The 23347-nt window shown below is 32.8% G+C and overlaps 1 long non-coding RNA gene across 2 annotated transcripts in view; it reads left to right on the forward strand.

The window, feature by feature from the left end:
* The first annotated feature begins 812 nt into the window (after positions 1 to 812).
* Positions 813 to 23347, forward strand: part of LOC149788843 (uncharacterized) — a 32797-nt gene continuing 10262 nt past the window's right edge. Inside the window, exons 1-4 of one of the 2 annotated variants that reach the window (XR_016424447.1) lie at positions 813 to 1000; positions 1379 to 1497; positions 8131 to 8221; positions 17687 to 17799. This is a non-coding gene — a long non-coding RNA (uncharacterized LOC149788843). The remainder of the gene's footprint in view (positions 1001 to 1378; positions 1498 to 8130; positions 8222 to 17686; positions 17800 to 23347) is intronic. The other variant, XR_016424446.1, reaches the window with a different exon arrangement.

Here is a 23347-nt window from a genome sequence, read left to right on the forward strand (position 1 = left end):
CAACGAGAATGCATCAGCGATCGCTAAAAAAAATGTTATTGAGTTTATTACAGATATCAGTGATGCACCAGGTATTGATGATATTGATGGCGACGTTAACAATCTAGTCGTGTACGATGATGTTATGTTAGACAATCAAAAAAACCCAGCTAGGATATTTTCCAGAGGCAGGCATAAAAACACTGACGTGATATATGTCACTCAACGATACACTCAGATTCCAAAAGTAATCAGAGACAACTGTAATATTCTTGCTGTATTCAACGGCGTTGATACACACACGCTACGAAATATTTGGCAGACATGGTGCGGCGGTGACATGGACTTTAATGGTTTTCGAAACTTTTTTAGTCATGCTCAGTCGACCCCACATGGATTTGTAACGATAAATTTACATGATCCTCGGACACGATATCGTATCGGACTTGACCAAATATTCGGTTAAATTGTAACTAATTTTCATTGTAAATAACCACTTAGCAGCAGGGGGGGCGATGACATCGACGCGGTCGTCGATGTGCTTACCGGACGCTGACGACGCTGGGATCGGCGCGCAGAAGGTATTAATTAAACCAAATGACGTCCGGACGATCCCCTCGACGACGACGTCGTTTTTTTTTTACCAGGCGCTGACGACACCGGATCCGCTGAGTGCAGAAAGTAATAATTAAGCCAAATGACGTTTGGACAAAATGTCGGATTCGCCACCCCTGCTGCTTCAGTTGCAATTAGTGTGTTGTTCTCAGTTAACATATATTTAGCCATTTAGGTAACCTTGAACCAGGATTACCTGTTAAGAGTTTTGTTCACTGAGCAATGCAACTACCCTGATTGCTGGTCATGCTAGGTTGTTCTATTGTATGACAAGTGGTAAACAACTTTTTGATTGGTTAGTTTGCTACTTGTCTGGATAAACAACATAGTATGAACAGCATATTAGTGGTCAGTCCATTTCTTGTGCTTGCAAGGATGTAAATTGGCCTTTGTCCCATATGATAAGGTAAATATTTTTATAATATGATTAATGTAATAGTTTATTTTATATGTACTCTGCATATTTCTCGGGAACGCATGTTGCTGTATTTTATTACATTTTAATAGGTTATCAATCTGCATTTTATTATTATTTTATCGTTCTGTCCATACCTTGTTTGTCTGTCTGTCTGTCTGTTCCTACTTTTGCTCTAAACACTGACTGTTGTTTAGGTTTAGTTGATCCACTTTCTCTCTAGTTGGATAATTAATAAATATATGGAGTTGTAAGTTATTCGTATTGAATGTACTGTAAAGAGAATCAAAGTAAACATACAGAACAATAATGCACTGATGACGATAATATTTATTATTATAATAAATGTAGTTTTTATTGTATTTGTAGGGTTTATGTTACAAAGCAAGGAGAAATGTCTCAATCTCCACCTATGAACCCAATAAGGCATAATAAATCCAATACTGAACAAAACACTGGACTTGTATTTTCTCACCAATGAGTAGAAGGCAAGTGCGGTAACATATATATATATATATTTCATCTATCTATCTATCTATATAATTATATATATTTATTAATTAATTTATTTATTTATTTTTCTATATGTTTATGTATTTATTTGTTTATCTATTACTAACTGTTGCGTGAGATATTTACGTTCTGCATAATATGCAGTTGGAACAATAGTTATGTTTTGTTGGGGATGTTATGTATTAGCACAATGGTGAACATTCTTTAGATTTACTTATAGTTTACATATTATCTTGCTGATTGTGAGGTTGTTTAATGTGAAAATTAGGAAACATGCAATTGGAGACTAAACTTTACTCTTATTGTAATGTATTTTATTAGACAAAATAAAAGTTACTGACTGGAACCTAATAGGAATGCTTTTAATATGAAAATTTACTGTTAAAAAGTTTCATTTTAAAACCAATTTGGAACTTTTTCTGTTACATATGATGCACTAAACTAGGTCGAATCATAAATGTTATTTTGTGATTTGGCTGAAAGCCTATCGGATTATCCACAGAAGACGTGGAGCATCATTGTTTTGAACTGTTCTACCTTTCCGTCATTAGTACATTAATCTATGCAACCTTTCAATCATTGTTACATGTGCTTTGCAACATTTCATTAATTATTACATGGAACTTTGTCTTGTTTCAATAAGTATTACATCGAACTGTGTTACCTTTCATTGTTCCAGGCAGCCAAGTGACTATTCAGTAATTATTCCATGGAACTGTGCAACATTTTAGTCATTTAGCTACGAAACTGTGCTACAGTTGAGTCATCATTCTATGGAACCGTGATACTTTTCAGGTTTTATTCCATTTAACTGTTATTTTGTAGCCATCATTCTATGGCAAAGTGCTAATTTTCAGCTCAGAAGAACACTTTTAAATACAGATTAAATTACAAGAGAAATATGAGAAATAATAAAAACTGACAACATTGCCACACTGTTTAATCCATAACTTTTATAATATTTGGCAATTCCCTGTAACTTCCTTATCAATGTTTCACACGTTTGGCTTGTTACATTCCTATGGAAATTTTCAAATTTCAGAGGTTTTATTTATACAGTGTCTCCACTTAGAATTTACAGTATTTCTTCTCATTCTTGTGTTTGTCTACCATTATTAATTGGATGACTCATTCTAAGACAAAGTGGAACTATGTAAATTTTAACTGTTCCCCATTCCTACGAACAAAAAAGAAATATCTCATGCTTATTGAAATTGCTCCAATGTTTTATAAAACAATATGAACAGTAAATGCACATTGTAACAGTTTCCCAATTCTGTTACAGGTTTAGTAATAGCGCATTCGGATTGGAACGTTTCCCCTAGTTTTATTACAATAAAAAGAATATGAACTAATGTGTCATGGTCTGCATATATTAGTCATAGTGAATCTCTATTATCAAGTCGGCACACGTGCCTAAACTGTTTACCATCAATAAATTCTACATGACATATGCATAAGTGGTGTTTTTTTTATTTCTTCCAAAGATTAATAAAAATTGTGTTTTTCTAAGCATGGTCATGTCAGGTGCTGTGCAATAAAATATTTTTTTTGCATGATATAATGTGTTATGGCAGGTATAAAAATGTTATTTGGACATCTGCATATCTAGCAGGTTTGCACTTAAGTTACCTAAATCTGTCCAATCTATCAGATTAAAAATAATTCGGTAGCCTCTTTTCAGGTCTGACTGATATTTTGAACAAGGCAGAAGAGTTTGCTTAGCTTGGATGCTTTCCAAAACTTAATTGGTGATACAGTATCCTCATATTTCATATCAAATTTACCAGGATGTGTTCCTTCTACCAGATTAATGTATATTACCTCATAAACGTATCTGAAATCTTCCATGAAATAGATCAACAACACTGGTTAGTATTGCAAAGTCTCCATGAAGCTTTATTTTCCTATTTACCTTTTATTGTTATTGACATTGAAATACTATTTCTTAAAATCATTTATCATGGTCCAGGTCAATCCTATTAGAAATTGATATTATTATATATACTAACAATTGGTTGAGGAATGGATAAGCATTTGTCGTTGTTACTTTAGTGCTTCCACCTGTATACATTCAAATCTGTATCATACTAATTTGTCTTTTTTATTATGTGTACAACTGTATACGTTTAAATCTGGAACATTGCTCTTGTCTTTGTTTTTTTTATAGTGTGTACACCTGTATGCATTGAAATCTGTAACATAAGGACTTGTTTTTTATGTGCAAAATCTGGAACATAGGTCTTGTCATTGATTTTTATAGCGTATAACCTGTATGCATTGAAATCTGGAAAATAGCAAGTCATTATTTTTGTAGTGTATCCACACGATTACATTCAAATCTGTAAGATAGCACGTGTCATATTTTTTGTAGTCTGTAGACCCGTACGCATTTAAACAAGAATAATACAAGTTGTCTCAAAAATCACTGTGATCTATCACGCTTCACTACCCCTGGACAAATTATTATAGGCTGCATTGACCAAAACCACCACTCCCAAATATCAATTATAAGTCAACTTTATTTTAAAATTTATCAGCTTCTTGCCGTTTGGAAATATAAAAAATGCACCTTACTGGACATAAACATAACACATTATTATTGTTGTTAAACCTTTTTACAGTTGTCGCACATTATTACAGTTGTAACTTTATTAGAGCCATCACACGTCCTTGCATTTGTAACACTATCTTACATTTGTTACACTTTTAAGTGTTCACTTTCTTACAGTTTTCACACTTTCTTACAGTTTTCACACTTGAAATACATTTCTAACTTTCTTAGCGTTTTCACACTTAATTACAGTTGTCACACTATCATATAGTTTTCACACTTGCTTACTGTTGTCACAATTTCTTACTGTTGCTGCATGTCACAAAAGTCAATAAGATTTCAGTAGAGTTGAAATATGTGTGACATGCTAATATAATTGTTTTACTAATATAGGCTATTAATAAGTTGGCCTGATAAGACCTGGTTGCAATTAACATTTAATTGTTAGTTCCCATGTGTGAAGTCTAAGTTTATTGTTAGAATATTTTTCCTCTTTTATTTAATAATAATCCTTCACTTCAATCGAGTTAATTTTAGTATATATACAAGAAATTGTTTGTTCTTTAGAGCATGATCACTGTGGTTTGTTTGCATGTAGGTATTTTGGCAACAACACACGGTAATCTCGCGTTGAAGAATATTCCGAAGTAAAATGAAGTCCATATTATTTTACTTTCAGTTTAATCTATAAAGCAAAATGTATGTTAATCTGTGATAAGAACTTAATTCACTTACATGAACATATGATCTATTAGGATTTCAACAAAGTGAACAGTTTACAACTGACAAACTAATGTACCCACTATATAGGGAAATATAATTTGCCCTAGTTCAACTGGTCATTGTATATATCACCTGTAAATCCTTGGATCAGTTCTGAGTTAGGATAATTTTGTTTTAAAAGTAGTGTTAACATTTGAATATAAATCAATATATTATTTTCATGACGTGTTATATGTTTGCATGAATGTGTCAGTATACAGCTGAAATACAAGATATTGTTGAAATTGGAAATTACTCGGTAGTCTAAAATCAAATCAGAGGTGTTGAAATGCAGATATGGTCTCTAAGCTTATTTTAGGTTTTGTAAAGAACATGTAATTCAATTAAGTTGAATGGTTATTAGAGAAAGCAATTGTTAAATATACACATCTTATACTTTCTGTCTCATGGTTTGCATAACTCATCACTTTATCAGGTGATCCGACATCAGGGCTCTTTTCTCGTTATAAAACTTTGTTGATAGCTTAAGGGTTACATAAAAGGGGCAGTGGCACCTGAACAATACCCTTGTTCCGATTAGGGACCCAGGAGTTGCTTGTCGAAAACTTGACCAATTCAAACTTGTTGACTTAGTAGCATGTAGGGTATTTGGCAAAATCAAACATTTCTCATTTTCATTTTTCTTATTTCTAACGTTCACCTTATTTTTGAATACCAAGGTAGCTAATATTTATAGAAGGAAAAGTTATATATGGATTTATATTCGAACTGTATTGCTTCTAAGGCTTATAAGATATAGCATTACAGACAGCATAAGATTAAGGGTATATCACCAAATTTAGCTGGGAGTTTTGGCACTTGTGTAATGTTTCTTCCGTGTTGTAACAAGAGATCAACATAAATAAATAAATACAGCCAGAGCAGGTCAGGAGAACACATTGGTCTAATAAATTCATTTGAAATGCTGGTTCATGTTATTTCGTCAAGATCTAACCTTTTATGATCATTATCCTCCCCGATGTTTCAATCTTTCGAACCTTTTATAATTTGTTTCCCAAACCAAAATTACAAACACATTTTATCACTTTTAATTCATTTAATATGCCCTAGTCTTACACCCAGTCGTGCGAGTAATGATACAAGGAAGATATCTGCAATAAGCTGTGTACAACATCCATTGTCCTGTAGCTCTGTATTTCCCAGTCATTAGGGGTTGGTATCAATATTGATATATCCTATACATTACCCAATAATACTTTAATTCCGCATTTAACATTTTAATTAATCATATTATATTTTAATTGATCATATCTTTGTAATATGCATCAATTTTCAAAACTCCAAAATGAAAACTAATCATTAATGTTTGGAAATTAGGTTTTATAAGTAGTTAGGACATCTATCTTATCTTTGTAGACCATTATCAAGATGACACTTATGTTAGGTTACTAACTGAAATTTCATAATTGTGTCATTTAATCACGAAAGCAGAATAATTGGAAAATGTATGTGAGGTTCAAAATAGGGTAGGTCATCATAACAAATGCAAGCAGATGACTGTTTCAGAAGATATAAAACGAAGAGAAGAATGAAGGGAATGAAGATCAAATATATACATTGTATCACTTATATACATATATATATTTCAAACGTTGTAAACTAATACAGGTGAACACGAGACAACCATAATTAAAAACTGATAAAAACATTTTTGGTTTCGGTATTTGGAAGGACGAAACCTACTGGTTCCTTTTATGATCACAAATCACTGTATACTTGATATGTCTCCCTCATTATGCTTTCTTTATATTTTTTTGTTAATTATTCTTCAGACTTAAATTCCATACACATATCATGCTTCTCATGTTTAAAGTGCTCTGAGCAGTCCTTCATATATGATTAGTTTCGGGATTTGGAAGGACAAAACCTACTGGCGCCTTTTATGCTCATAAATCATTGAAGTATTTTATCTCCCAGTGATAATGTTTTGCTGACAGTACAAAGGTCAGATAAGATTGCGCAATTCATTCCATGGATGTCTGTGTTTGCATTTAAACCTCCAGGTTACTGTTGGTTTGAACCAGATCGTGCAAACATGGAATAGCGAGGACCTACTGAATGTATAACACATGTTAGGCAGATTTTGGACTGTTTGTTAGGAATTTGGCATCCTCAGATTTCTTAATCCAAGCTTCAACTTATTCGTTAAAGTCCAGAATAGCCCATATTTATGTAATCAAAAGTAACATATTGGCCTAAATCCAAAATGTATTGCTTTAAAGAGGATAATATACCATAATTATGTTTTTATAAAACGATAGGTTTAGCATATTGCAAATCACCATCTCATGTTCAGCCTTGGGTCTCTTAGCCACTCATGTTTTCTTTCTTCCTAGTCATATCAAAAGACGGGTTCAGTTGGATGAAACAATTGTGGATGTTTACCCCTGCCCTATACAAGGAAATGTTGATCCAAATATAAAAAATGTGAATACCCATAATTATGAAAAGAGTAATTTATGATAAATTATAAAGTTCACAAATCATCTATCAAAATATTAACTTACTTTAAATTATGTTATTGGAATTTGAACCTGTCATAAAGTATTTGGTGGTAAGTAATTGTGAGTATGGTTAATCACATGCCTGGCCATCCCATATCGACATATCTTGACACCGTCTTTTTGCATACATTTTTATCTATAATACGTCGAATTTAAAAAATGCCATGATATTCAAATCTGTCTGTGCTCATGCATTATCAATAGAACACATTACGAAATGCAATAAAACCTGGTTTGTGGTTTTTAAATGTTAAAAATAAAAGAATTAATGAATAAATAAATAGCGATAGAGCTGGTCCTTAGAATAATAAAATCAGAGCAGGTCACAAGATTATATGATTACAAGACATTTCAAGTGCCAGAATTCACTTTCTGAATTTATATTTGTTTTACCATTTATAATTTGCCAAGTGATTAGAGCGACCGCCTCGTATGCGGGATGTCGCGGGTTCAAAACCTGGTCAAGTCATACCAAAATGGTACTAGCAACTTCTTCGATTGGCTCTTGGCATTAAAAGGTGAGTGTTAGAACTTGCCGTCAGGGTGACAGGATAATGTGACTGGGTGGGACATGATGCTATTTATATGTGGCGACATGATGCCCCAGTGCTAGACATAACTATAGACTGTTCCACCGCTGATATCAAACCAATACGACTAAAAAAGTGCTAAAGCTACATTAAAAATCAAACACACACACCCCATTCATAATTTATCTCTCTCCCCCATCTTGCTATCTTAACAACTTTTCATTATTTATTCTTCAGACTTAAATTCCAGACACATCATATCAAGCTTCGCATGTTTAAAGTGTCCTGATCTGTCCCTCATTATCATGAGTACACTGCATCACACAAGGTATGACATGTATCATCATTAACTGGGTATAAATGAGTGTTGTCAGTATTAATATATCATATGCATTAACAAGTAACACTTTAGTTTTGTTTTTCACAATTTAATGGATCATATATTTAAAAAAATGTTGGTTATATATGTCGATAATTTTCAAAATATTGAAATACATTATTGCCCTCATAAAACACGTTTTAATCACACTGGTTAGGTAAAAGAAGATAATTTATTCCCAGGTTGTCAGATTTTAAATAGCCTAGTTTATGTCGAAGATCAGCCACTTGCAATATTTATCTTACTCACTATTCAGCCATATTGCAGTTTGAACCGAACAAAAACACCTCAAGTTTGTAAAGAATTAGAATTATTTTATAACAAGATAAATTAATTAGATAAACTGGTTAGTCATGTCTGACCGATTTCCATCTCATACGGACAAATTGTAATCCCAATGTCTTGCAGACGTTTTGACCTGTAATGAAACGTGCAATTATTACTAAAACAAACCTAATATATTTTAACTAACTACAAGTCCATCCAATCGTTTTATAAAGATTGTATATGAAAATAGCTAAGGTATTCAAGTTTTTCTGTGTTGTCACATGTCAGTATAATACATTATGGTATGTTATAAAACTTTGTTTGGAAATAAACTAAAACATATTTAAACGTAATAACCGATGAATAAATATAGAAAAGATCCAAGAACACATGGATCCAATAAATTCATCAAATACACCAGTTAACTTTCATTTTAAGACTCTTTTATACCTTTATCTTTCATCTTGCACCCGCATTCCTTGTTTTTTATTCATTTGAAATGTTTGTCTTATTCATTAGAATTTAATCACAGACACGTTTTCTTACATCTGACATATTTAAAAATGTCCTAACTTGACCCTCTTCTTGTGAGTCACGAAACCAATGACGATAAAGTTAACTGCTGAAATCTGTGTGAAAAATGCATCGTCATATAGGTTAACCTTTCCAGGGGCTTAAGGGGTAATATCAATATTAATATATCCAATATATTACAACTAACACTTTAATTCTATATTTCACCTTTTAATTGATTGTATTTTTGAAACCAGACTTTTTGTAACATGTACCACTTTTCATGTCTCCAAAATCAAGATCAATCAATAATTTTGGAAATAAGGTTTAATTAGTAAACCCCAATCTTGCTGATCTCTGTAGACCACTGCTAATACCACACTTAAATTTCATTACAAAAGTTTTCTCGCGTTGTAATTTATTCTGTAAATAGAATGCTTAGAAAACTTAGAGAGGCTAAAATAGGTTAGGTCATTAAAGTACACACCTGCACATGACGGTTTCTCAAGGTAGAAACTTTAGGAAAGAAAATAGTGAAAGAAAACTAAAAATATATATTCACTCAACTGGTTTTCTACATTCCTCAACTGTTACCAACTGTTATAGGTTAACATAAGATACTTTTAATTTAACATTGATATGCATTATAATTGTTTCTTATGTTGCATGATAAAATATTCCAGTGCCTTTTATACGCTTTAAACACTGAAGTACTGCATCTCCCTCAGAGAACGCTTTGTTGACATTAGTATAGTAAGGTAAGAGGGTTCAATTGATCAAACAGATGCCTATGTCATTTCTAACTAGCCAGTTTATTCTCAATTTAATCTTTAGGCACAGTCATTCATGTATTTGTTTTTCTATTTCATAACAAAACTCATGCTGATTTGGACGAGATACTATTGTATTTTACCCCTTTTTAAAACAATGTTTTGACCCAAATATTAAAATATATCAGCCCAACGTTATAACAAGAATAAGGTATGATGGAAATGAAAATCAAAACTCAGCTATTTGCAATATTTTTCGTACTATAAAGTATGCTATGTTGCAATTTAAACATAGCGTTAGCAAAGGATTCCAAGTATGTTATATCATGAAAGATCATTAGATCGATAGACAGAATGATTAATAATCTTCTGACCTTATAAAATCATTTCCATAGCATACCCACATACTCGTCTCCAGTTTCTACCATATGTTACAGACTTTTATGGAAAGAATAGTTAGTGCTGAAAATACTAAGTCTTTAACCATCTTCTCTATTGTAGATTGGATTTTAAATTTTAATACATTAATGAGCGAGTAAATAAATGAAACTAGTATAGTACAAGATAACTCAATGAGTAATAATTTCATTCAAAATGCTAGCTCATTTTCACCATTTTTATCTCTCTTTATCTTCAATTTCAAAACCCCAGCAATTATTTCCATCCATCTTGCACTTGTTCTTCAGAATTTAAATCCTTCACATATTGTAACATCTCTCTCAACTGTTAAGGTGATCTGAACTTACCTTCATGAGCATGGGACATGATACTTACTAATATATTTGCATTATATTAGGCACAACATGCAAATAATGGGTAAACAAGGTATACTAATCACAATCATGCACCTTGATGATTAAGCTCGTCATTGTCATCTAGATTGATTAGTGAACTAGGTTTTGTAATCAGTCATGTCGTTTGATATTAGACTTGGCATAACATTCATATTAATCAAGATTAATGGACAAACTAGGCGTAGTAATCATAGGCATGTAGCTGGATGCTTAGACTTGGCAAAGCATGCATAGTCATCTAGTTTGATGGGTAAACTAGTCGTAGTAATCGTAGTAATGTGGCTTGATAGTTAGACTGTGCACATCAGTCATACTGTTCTAGCTTGATGGGTAAACTAGGCGTAGTAATAGTGTTGTAGTTTGATGCGTATACATGTATAAGCATTCATACTTATCTAGCTTGATGGGTAAACTAGGCGTGGTAAATCGTAGTCGTCCGGATTGATGGTTAGACTTGCAACAGCATTAATAGTTCTCTAACTTGATGGGTAAACTAGGCGTAGCAATCATAGTCATGTAGCGTGATGTTTAGACTTTGGACAGCATTAGGAGTCATCTAGTTTGATGGGTAATCTGGGTGTAGTACTCATAGTCCTATAGCGTGATAGTTAGATGTGCACAGCATTCGTCCTCTTCACGCTTGATGGGTAATCTAGGCGTTGTAATCGTAGTCATATAGCATGACGCTTAGACTTGGAACAATATGCATAGTCATCTAGCTTGATGTATAAACTAGGTACATTACTCGTAGTCATGTAGCGTGATTGTTAAATGCAGTCATGTAGCTTGACTTTTAGACTTGGCACAGCTAGCATAGTAATGTACCTGGACTGTTGGACTTGGCACAGCATGTATTGTCATATAGCTTGATTACATATAAATATTATGTAATGGCCCTTTTCTGTGTTTCTTATTTTCTTTGGTCTTTATTTTATTGAAATCCTGCATCAAAACGAGACATTTAAAATATGATTTGTTTGTGATTGTATTCCCAACAATTCTCTATGAGACTACAATTTCAAATATACATTATTTACTTTAATGCAGTGGCAAATATATGTAATGTCAGTCGACTTCCAAGTCACTTAATACATGAGATGTCATGTCATGAGGCTTCAAGGCTTTGACACATGATATGCAATGTCATTTGCCTCCCAGGCACTTGAAACATACTCTGCCATGTTGTCATACTTCCAAGGCACTTGACAATTATATTTCATGTTATCAGGATTCAAGGTATTTGACACTTACATGTCATGTCACTGAATTTCCAGGCATATGGCATGTCATGTTATTGAATTTCCAGGCACATGATACACATCATTTCAGGTCATTGGGTTTCCAGGCAGTTGACACATAGCATGTCAAGTCACTGGGTTTCCAGGCACTTGATACATATCATTTCAGGTACTTGGGTTTCCAGGCACTTCATACATATCATGCCATGTCACCAGGCTTCCTAGGAATTGACTCACGATATATCATGTAATGGGCCTTTCTGTCACCTGGCACATACCATATCATGTCAAAGTTCTTTAGACACATGGCTATTCAGTATATATCTAACCTTAACAATATCTTTACCATTTTGGAAAGAATAATCAAAACAGACTTCGGGATAATTTTGATACTGGTAGGTTTATTGTGTAGGTTTATTTCAAACAAACATTTCTAAAAATCTATCAAATTTTCAGAAAATATTTTATTTTATATCGATAGTTTTTTATGGTGCTTTTAATATTCTTGTTTGGAATAAGAATAAAGAAACTAATATTGACAAAATCACACCACCTACTTTCCACTTCGAAATCCTACTTTCATATGATAACCTGACAGGAAAATTACTCTAGAAAATAGGTACCCTTTGGTTCATTGGTGATATTTTGATCTCAGGTGTTGAAACATTGACTGGAGGCCTTGTTTGCATGTTTATAAGGAATCACACATAGGGTTTGAAAAAAAGCTTATGTATAAAATATCAGTGTATTTATAAGCCTGAATTTCCTCCAATAAACTATAGATCCAAGTTGTCAAATGTCAGAATAATGGGCCCTGGATATGATTACACCTCTTATATATGGCTTCCTAGGTACATATTTATTAGAAAACATTTACTGGTATGTTAAATCAATCTACTGTTCATTTTTACATCAGTTGAATTGAATTCTTGCCCTGCAAGGTAGCTGGAAAAAAACTATCTGCTGCTCTGGAAGAGCTTTCTCATGCGCACAGACTTCTGTGTGAGTGTTTAAGAGATGCTCTAGATTTGTTGATTTATCTCACTTTTTATTACAGTATGAATCTAGATTATTTGGCTATGGTCAAAATGTGATTCCTGCAAAGAGTGATGATTAGTTTTATAGAATGACATTGATATTCCTACATATATGGATGATGAGTTTTGCTGACTGCTTCTCATATCCAAACCCAATTTTGAAGCCTGCGTCAACTATCGTTAACACTGTCCTGAATTTCATTTTGAGAGAACTGGTTAAAATAAGACCATCTCAGTTTAAACACAATTGCATATTACATGAAGTTATCTTGGGGGCATTGATAACTTCAAGAAGAGAGTTGACGTGCTTGGGCATTAGTATTCGGAGATATTGTGCCAGTCTCAAACAATCAAGACAGTTTTAAATAATCTCAGATATTATTGGCTTATCCAGAGGATTATGAAATGTAAGATACCATCAACATGTTTATAGAAAGATACAGCTTCCTAGGAATGAGTTGTTTTCCTGTTAGTACCCACATTAGCATACGTTTCCTGGGAATACATGGTGCCCAGGATGGTACCCACATTAACATACGTCTCATATTTATTATGAGTTCCCTGCTTCGTACCCACATTAGCATAAGCTACCTGCAAATAATTGGTGTCATATTACCTTAAGCTTCATGGAAATGTTGAGTGCCCTGCTTTGTACACATGCTAAAGTAAGAGTACCCAAGCATTTTACACAAACATGTCTGAACAGGAAGGCATGTCATTACATATGGTTGCAAGCTTTTTGCGATGCTAATATCGTTTTTACACATCATTTTTAGGTGTATCTCTTAGTTCCCATGAAGCTTTGAAAACCACTTAAGGGTAAATTTAGACGACTCAAAACTTTTGAAGCAATGTTAGTAAATACTGCCTTTATCATAATAATGCTATGTTGTGTGTAACATAATGTGTTTCTGATGCCTCATGAATAACACTTTAATATGTTGTGTGTAACATAATGTGTTTCTGATGCCTCATGAATAACACTTTAGTTCTTAATATTTTGTGTTAGAGAATAAATGGTAGAAGTTAAAAATGTCCCTTATTTAGTTGTCATTTTTTAATTATGGCCGTGGCCCAGAAGGACAGAAATCTAGATTTTTTTAATTTAATACTTATTGATCATATTAATAAGAAATGTAGGGAGCAAATTTATTAAAAATCATATTATTTTCAAAACTCTAAAGATCAACGCATAATACAGTTTTATCTGTCATTGGATTTTGACAAATGTTTGATGCAACTAATATAAAGAGAAATAGGGAGGAGAGGTCACTGCGACTCATCAAGGAAGTATTCAGTATTCTGTAAGTTGCTTCCGTGGAATGAGATGGGGGTTCATACACTCTTTCTGACGAGTATATTGTATTTGACTTTTACCACCTAATAAAGATTTTCCAACTAAAATGATGTCTTCAATACTGTCTTCCTTTCTGGAAATCAGAGCAAAATAATTTTGTTTCAAGCTTTTTTCTGCTGGAATATTAAAAAAGATTCATAGAACAAATAACATATTGTATTAAATGTCTGGACCATAATGCAATACTGAAATAGTTAGTCAGTGCTGCGCATGCCATGAATTAATATTAATGAAATAGAACATCGTGAAATTAGGCATCATCCAAGTAAGTGGATAGTGAGCCTCTTAGACATGATGTCTCCATACAGTTAATTCGTCTTCATTTAGCAGTATCGTTTATGTAGTTTATCACCTTTTAATGTTTTTCCAACTAAAATTATGTCTTCAATAATGTTTTTTCTGCAAATCTGAGCAAGATTATTTTGTTGCAAACTTGTTTTGTGCTTTAATATTAAAAAAGAATCCTGGAACAAGCATACTCCTTTGTATTAAATTTTTGAACATTGATGTAATACTGCACTATTTAATATTAATCAAATAGATCCTTGCAGGATTATGCATCATTCAAGTAAGTGGATGGTGGGTCTCTGAAACACGATGTCTCCATACAATTAATGCATCTTCATTTATGAATCAAGCTCTTTATGATTTAATTCTAACGTTAGTCCAAAATTGCCTGGGACTAGGAAATGTTACTAAACGTTTTAAAGGTAGCTCTCTAAAAATATAATGCAATAGTCAGGGGTGAGGACTGAATAGGCAAAGATAAAAAGGTTTGAAAAGACATCACTGACTATAATACAGTTTAATTTGCTATGAAAAGGCCACCCATTCTCTCAGCAAAGATATGGTCTCTCAGACCAGGTAATCTAACTGTAGAAGGTCATTATCAACATGACCGATTAATATGTGTATATAAAATATGGTATTTGATGGTAGTACTGTCAAGGGAGGTTTTACAGCATTGTGAGAACCAGAATATTTAATCTGTTTTGTGTGAGACAAGGATGATATACTCAATATAAACATTTTTTAAAAAAAAAAAAAACATTTCTGGATTGTATTTTGAATGATAAAATCAATCAAAACAAAAATATAAAAGTAACCTGCACATAAAAGAAAGGTCTTGCAAAAATGTAAAGTAGGTTATTATGCATTGCAGTTTTCTTCTGCTGATCTATAAGTGCTGACTGAAAATAGTAAACTTTTTATATTCTCCCTATCTTATTACATAATCGTACATACTGCAGATCAAACCATTTAAAAACACAAATATTCAGGTAATGCCAAACCTAGCATGAATAGTATATACTCTCTTCATCCTATCATAGATGCAAATAATACCATTAATATTCAGGCAATAAAACCCCAGTATGAATAGTATCTACCAGTAAATAACATTTAGTATAAAGGACAGTCACTGCACACAAAGCATGCAATCAAATATCCACAATCCAAAAAGACACATTTTCCAAATGTCCCATCTTTATAAAAATTCACGTTTCTGAAAAAACCCACTAATTTATAATAATAAATTAAGAATATGAAATTGTCTTGAAATTTAAATACATTAATGAGCAAGTAAATATAATACAATAGAAAAGATGGTTAAAGACTTTTAGTGTTATTAATTTTGAACTCAGATATACTTGACCAGATGGTTAAAAGTACTTTTGAAATGCATCCTGGGGAAGAATTTATTAGTTTTCAATACAATGAAAGAAATTTAATTTGGCAATTTTCAAACTTTTCAAATGTCAAAAAAACAAATGAAATGTTTCTTAAGCTATTACAAAACACATCAACATATTAGAAAGATATAGCTTGCAGAAAAGGCAAATAAGCATTCATTGTTTCTTACTTAGACTTGTATTTTGTTTTGTACATAACATATTTTACAAGACTAATGATGACTAAAATTTCTCCCTATGGATCCTCTATCTTTTATGTGCTTCGGATGCCTCTCTAGTATTTTGCTTTTCAGTGTTATTTATTATGAAGTCCTATGAGATCTTGAAGCATTTTCTAAAAAAAAAGATTTGGACATTTCACTGTAGTTGTTGTTTTCCTGAGTTCCTTCATGTTCAACAAACCTTGAACTTGTTAAAGACCTATCTGTGATTTTTTGACATTAGACATGGATCATTTTTAAAAATGTTATCAAGCTCTCCTTTATGTTTGTATGGAATTATATTTACACAGGCTATTTTGTTCTTTTTCATTTCTGCAGCATTAATTAGCACATTCCATATCCCAGAAACTTGATCAGTATTATAACTGTACGCATTGACCTTCATGGTGAATGTAATCTTTTCGGAATTATTGTTTGCTTCAAGATGCCCAATTTAAAAGTCTGCTTTACACTTGTTTGAGGACCGATTCTTCCTTATTCCAATAACCTGGCTCTGAAATATATTACTGTTTTCATATCTGTCACACTAGACTTTTTAAATAAAAAAAATATAATACACTGAGCATACCCTTTTAGAAAGTTAGTATTACAAACATATTGAATATGTGGTTTGGTTTATGATTGATTGCTGTGCTCTGCCTTAGAGATTTTAGAGGGTATTTTACTTTCAAAGGTGTATGTGATTTCTTGAACATTGTGTAGCTGTGGTATTTGTTCTAGGTAAGCTGTATATAAAGTCATGTCTTTGAGATTCACTTAATATGCATTACATTTAGTTTGCCTTGACTAAATGAGATAAAAAAGTCATGTGAACAAATATTCATAACAAATGCCGAAGAGAAAGAAATTCAAAAGCTAACTTTGTCGAAATTATGTTGTGATATATATATATATATATATATATATATATATTTATATATATATATATATATATATATATATATATATATATATATATATATATATATATATATATATATATATATATATATAGTGCAGCGTGAAAAAATATCCTTTAGATTAAATTATCTTTCTTTATTTCTTTTGTCCTCATTTGCACTCATCTTGACTAAGAAGAACAGTCTAGTATGTCCTAAGTGAAAATGTTGCTGATCAGACATCCGATATGGCAGGCATGGCATCCATCTTGAAAGTATTATTATCTATACCCCCATGAAATGGATGTTCATGTTAACGTGTTGTTTTCGCTTGAAGCCTTTACATATATATCTGCTGTCCTAAATACGAATTGTCAATGCTAATCACAGATTATAAGATCATATCCCTAGGAAAGAGTGCGCCGAAAAAAAGCAAGAAACCGAGAGAAAGAGAGAGGGAGAGAGACAGAGACAGAGCCAGAGCGATAGAGGGATGGGGGAGACGAGGAATTTATTCACTGGAAACGAAATATGGTTCTTCACTGCAAAAAGTAAGATTTATTGCATGTTTGTACCTGATGTTAAGGACAGATCAATGTACAAAAAGCTAAGCATCCTGATGCAATGGCAGAACGTTTCTTTTCCCAGAGACACACCGCTTTCGATGAAGGAAGAATTCGAACCTGCGACGCATAAACAGCACGTGCGGCCGACAAGTCAGAGACTCTTGTAACAAATGTGATTTAACAAGAAAGAACATGGTAAATGAAGGGTACAAATATCGATTAAATTAGCAATAATCAAAACATAATTATGTACTGTTTAAAATAAAATCTAGTTTGCTACTACCATTTCGATATTCCAATGTCTGAATGACTTCCATATATTGAACCCTAACCCCATCCATAATCACATCGCTTTGTAAGTAGTATCAGCTTACGGTCAGATATTTTTTAAAGTTGTTTCATCTGTCGTCAACGTTGTAGCACGACACTACTTTTGCAGCCAAGTTTACAGACATGGTTTTAATGATAAAGTTAATTTATGTGTTTAACTAACATGTACAGCAGTCGATAAAATAGGTTTTGCTAGAAATGTGTTTGAATATATTTATCGATTAAAACATGTTATTCTATGGAGCTCCTCAGTTAACTGATTGAGCACTAACGTAGATAAACAGTGCAAAGAAACATAACTTTTAACGATGAAATATGAAAAAAGAGTCATGGATTGCCAAAAATCTAGTCAATAAAAAAGCCCATCACATTAATGGCTGAATAATTTGATTATTTTCACACCAGTTACGTTTAAAGGTTACTAATATTCCCTGATTTTCCATACTGATTATACAGGATATTTATAAAAAGGCCTGATACATGTTAAGCATTGTCAAAAATACTCTTACATTCCCTTTAGTTTGTGTCTGATTGATGGATATAAGTTGAATGACAGTTGAATTATAGCAGAGTATACATTTTAGTCTTACTGGCGATGTGCAACTATAGACAAGAAAAAACCTGCTAGATCCGCCTGATAATTTTAACTCTATGGATTTGAAAAGTAAGCTCAGCAGCAGAGGGGGTGAATAGACCAAAAATTTAGAATATAATAAAGCTTCCTACGAAGAGAGAGCGAACAGACCAAGTTTTTATACCAAAATGTTTACTCCCTGGATTTGAATAATAAATTATTTTAATACTAGTCCGTACATTGTTTCAACTCTACATGTATGCACTTTGAGATGATGATACTACTGTTGCAAAGGATGAAGCCCATCAAGGTTGCTTCACCAACTATTCGTGTCTTTACATTCGGGATATTTATACAATCACCCCTAAGACATGTTTTTTAAAAAAGAGATTTAAACATTTTGAAAGCTAAGGTTCTTACATTATTACTGTGACGAGGAATGCAGCTAGGTGCTATGATGACATTAATTTGAATGGGTGATATCTACAGTTCGTCTATGCTGATCTGAGGTCACGCACCCACAATACATGGCTAAATGTTCAAAGTATGGAGATACAATTTAGAACAAAATGCTAATGAACAGTCAATTACAAGTAGTCAGGTTCCATGCATTTTGCTGAAAAACATAAGAAAGCAATGAAAATAAACTCTCCTTGATCTTGAATGTCGAATGTAAACTTGCACGCCATCAATTGATAAAACTAACACATGACTGGTCCGCCTGTTTCTTTATATGTATTCCTGCTTTATATGTATTCCTGTAATTGTGAAGTAGAATTGAATATTATCGTTTCAACTAAAAAAGAACAATGCACTTACGTTTCAATGCATCACTAAACATAATGACTCAGCTATTTCTTACTATGATCTCTTTATGGCCGCATGTAAACAAAACGATTAAAATTATCTGATTATTTTTTTTTTTGGCGAGTAGCTACTATTAAAAAAATTGCAAATGATCTGTACTTCAAAGTAACATGAAAGTTTAAACAAATATAAAGTATTCAATTCGAATGGTTATATTTTCGTTAATGCAATATAACTTATGTTGACCTTTTTCATTATATGTGTCCTGGCTACTGCCAAGTATAGTCTTCGTGAATTTTAAAACTTAGCAAATACAATGGAGTTTATGCAAATGCAAAACAATAAAACTGTTACGTAACGTGGTGTACATATATACCAATGTAAATTTAATTCCGCAAAAATGTCAGTAATTAAGTCATCATCAATCATTACATGGCCTGTTCTATGGATATATATTGAATTGGTTTAGTTACTGCAATAAATGAGTTAACCACCCTACCCCTCCCCCCCTCAACTAGTGAGAGAAGTTTATTTTATCACAAAGAAAAGAGAACCTTTCACAATTGCTCTTTTCGGGCCTTAGTATTTTTTCGGACCTGACACGGGTTGTCATTTCTAACCCCAGGCTAGCACCCATATCTGACAATTCTCGAGTGCTCATTTCAGACAGCATTTGATGATACACTTGGTCTATAGTTTCCAAGCAGTGTGGAGTTTACGCTACGCCTAATAACGTTTATCGTAGCATAGCGTCCAAGCTCCACTCATTGAACAATTAGATGTGGTTATAGTCATATTCAAATATCATTTACAGATTTGCTTAAATAATGAAATTGGCATCATTCTTTATGATCGTTCTGTCCAAATCTAAGATGTAGACTTACGTTTCGTTTCACACTATTGCTGTCACAGTTTTCAACAATGTCGATAATATCATATTTGGTAATTGCTCATTAAAGGAAGTGCCGCCTTTCGTCGTGATTGAACATTTTAGTTAATTGTATTATATGCAGTTGTTGTATTTTTGTAATACAAATATGTATTATATCAATAAAGATTATCCTCTCTGTGTCGGAATTGTAAAATCCCTCTCACACAATAATTCATTTCTTCCTATATTCGAACTCGGCAAATTTACATTCAGTAGCATTATAATATAAGGTGTGTCCAGCAAGCAAATCCAGTTCTTCTGACGCTTTTGACTTAAAGTTCATTTGTTTCATGGAAAAAGCTGTTGCAGCAAATTTTCATGTAATGACGTATACAATCCCAGAGAACAGATAATGTGAATCTTTGCGTTCTGGTGGAAGCTAAAGTGCACAAACAGCAGCCATGAAATGAACCAACTTCAAAACAAATGTCCGAATTGGGTCTCGGGGTTTAATGGAAAGGTAAAGCTGCTATGAACAAACTTGCGGATAAAGCGTTTGTCAGACATAACGTTGCCGCAGATTGGTTGGACCTTACAATCATTTTAAACGTACTTGCTGCGAATAAAACAAAATATCAATATGCTAATGAAATAATGAATCAATGCAAGATCATTTTTATTTGTAAAGATGAAAAAAAAGAAGTTGAACGACCACTTATTCCGTCCCTTTTTCTGAACTAATTTGCAAACTTTACAATATTCTCGTCATGCCGTTGATGTGTATAGAAATAACTGAACCAATTTCAAACTGCTGACGTCTATAGACATATTTTTTTTTCTTTCTATGAATACAGACATAACTGAAACTCATTCATGATGTTGGGTAATAAAGACGTAATTGAATCACATTCACACTGTACTAGAAACTTGCACCGCATTTGAAACTTAAACATTGTTTACATTTTTATTCGAAACGGATTTGACGACCAATCATTGATTAATGTGGCTTAACTATTTCTAAAAGTAAAATTGGTTAAAATGAAAAGGAAATTGGACAAACGCTTGTACTGCTCAGACTGCTCATAATGGTAATACATTCATCTGAGACATGCTCATGTCTGTAAATAATTGGACACATGGATATTGCTGTAAATATATTTTTCAGAATTGTCTCCCTATACATTCACTTCATACTGTCCAAATCTAAGATGGAGTCGTCAGTTTTGCGTCACACTATTGCTGTCACTATTTGCAACTATATCGATAGTATCATATTTGGTAATAGATCGTCAACGGTAGTGCCACCTTTTGTCATGATTGAATGTTTTAGTTAATTGTACTAAAAGCAATTGTTTTATTCTTGTAATACATATATGTATTATCTCAAAATAGAATATTGTCCTTTTCGTGTAGGTATTGTAAAATGCCTCTCATACAATAACTCATTTCTTCCTATATTCTAACTCGTCAAATTTACATTCAGCAGCATAATAATATAAGGTGTGTCCAACAAGCAAATGCAATGGTTCTGACGTTATTAACTTAAAGGTCATGTATTTCATGAAAAAGAGGTTGCAGCAAATTTTCATGTAATGACGTATAAAATTCCAGAGAACCGATTCTTGAAAGTTTATGAATCTTTACGTTCTGGTGGAAGTATAAGAGCACAAACATAAGTCTTGAAATGAACAAGCTTCAAAACACATGTCAGAATTGGGTATCGAGGGTTAATGGAGAAGTAAAGCCGCTATCAACAAACGTTCGGATAAATCGTTTGTCAGACCTTACGTTGCCGCTGACTGGTTGGACATTACAATGTTTTCAATCATACTTGCTGGGAATAAAACACCAAGATATCAATCTGTTACAGAAAAGGATGCAAGATAATTTTAGAGTTATTGTGAAGAGGCACCAAAAATGTTGAACGATCACGTGTTCCGTCCCTTTTTCTGAACTAACTTGCAAACAATATTCTCATCATACCGTTGATGCATAGAAATAACTAAACATTTTCAGACTGCTGAGATTTATAGACATAATTTAAAACTATAAATGCTATGAATAAAGACATAACTGAAACACTTCCATGCTGTTGGAGAATAAAGACGTAACTGATCCAATTTCGTACTGTACTTGACATGTGCACCGCACCTGAAAATTAAAAAGTTTGTCATTTTTATCCCGTTCTTTTCTAAGACACGGATCTGTGGAATAATCATTTTTTAATGTGGCATAGCTCTTTCTAAAAGTGACATACTCCAAGGAAAATGGTTAAAGTGAAGAAGACCTTAGCGAAAAGCGTGTCTAGCTCAGACTGCAATTAATAGTAATAAATTCATTTGACACATTTGCATGTCTGTAAATATCATTGACAGAAGGATATTGCTGTAAATACCATTAACATAATGGTCATCCTATACATTCATTCGACTGATCGGCCTATCTGTAAATATATTTGACAGATGAGGGTATCTATGTAAATACATTCGTCAGGTGGATATCTCTGTAAAATTATCGTGAAAGTAGTTTATCTTCAGAAATAAAATTGCCAGATGCATGTGTCTATAAAAACACTTGATATGTGTGTTATCTGTATTTAATTTGAGTTTTTTTTTTGTGAAGTAGTTCGTTTATTTCATTATATGCTGCTGGTAATGGAAAATTGAACATAACTAATGACCTTGTCCAAGATCAGTGACAGTTTTGTAAACAAAACTGGATAACAATAAGGATTAACAAGTTATGGTGAGTCAAGGACATTATAATATCTTCACGCAGCCAGACCTTGTGTACATGCTCTATTGTAACAAACCAACTATATTTTCTAGATTAATGCTCTTTTGACCCTTATCTTGACTTCTCTTTCAAATATAATAAAAAACGTTTCTAGTATATTATAAATATTGTTGACTTGTAAATTAGTCATCTGAGGAGAATCGATTGGGCAGTATATTTGATTTGGGTGAAGTTAATGTAATCAGATAGTTCATAAGTGTACAGAAAAGGTCTCAGAAATAAAGCTCTTAACCATAGTGATTTTGAAATATAGTGAATATAACCTGGGGAATCTTGGATTATTTAATTTCAATTCAACTAAAGACTGGTGGCACAATTTAAGCCATTGATATATTATTAGATTTAAGACTACTGGCCACTACAGG

The sequence above is a fragment of the Sinohyriopsis cumingii genome, chromosome 11 (genome assembly GCF_028554795.1).
Source record: "Sinohyriopsis cumingii isolate HCF-2022 chromosome 11, ASM2855479v2, whole genome shotgun sequence".
Lineage (NCBI taxonomy): Eukaryota > Metazoa > Mollusca > Bivalvia > Unionida > Unionidae > Sinohyriopsis > Sinohyriopsis cumingii.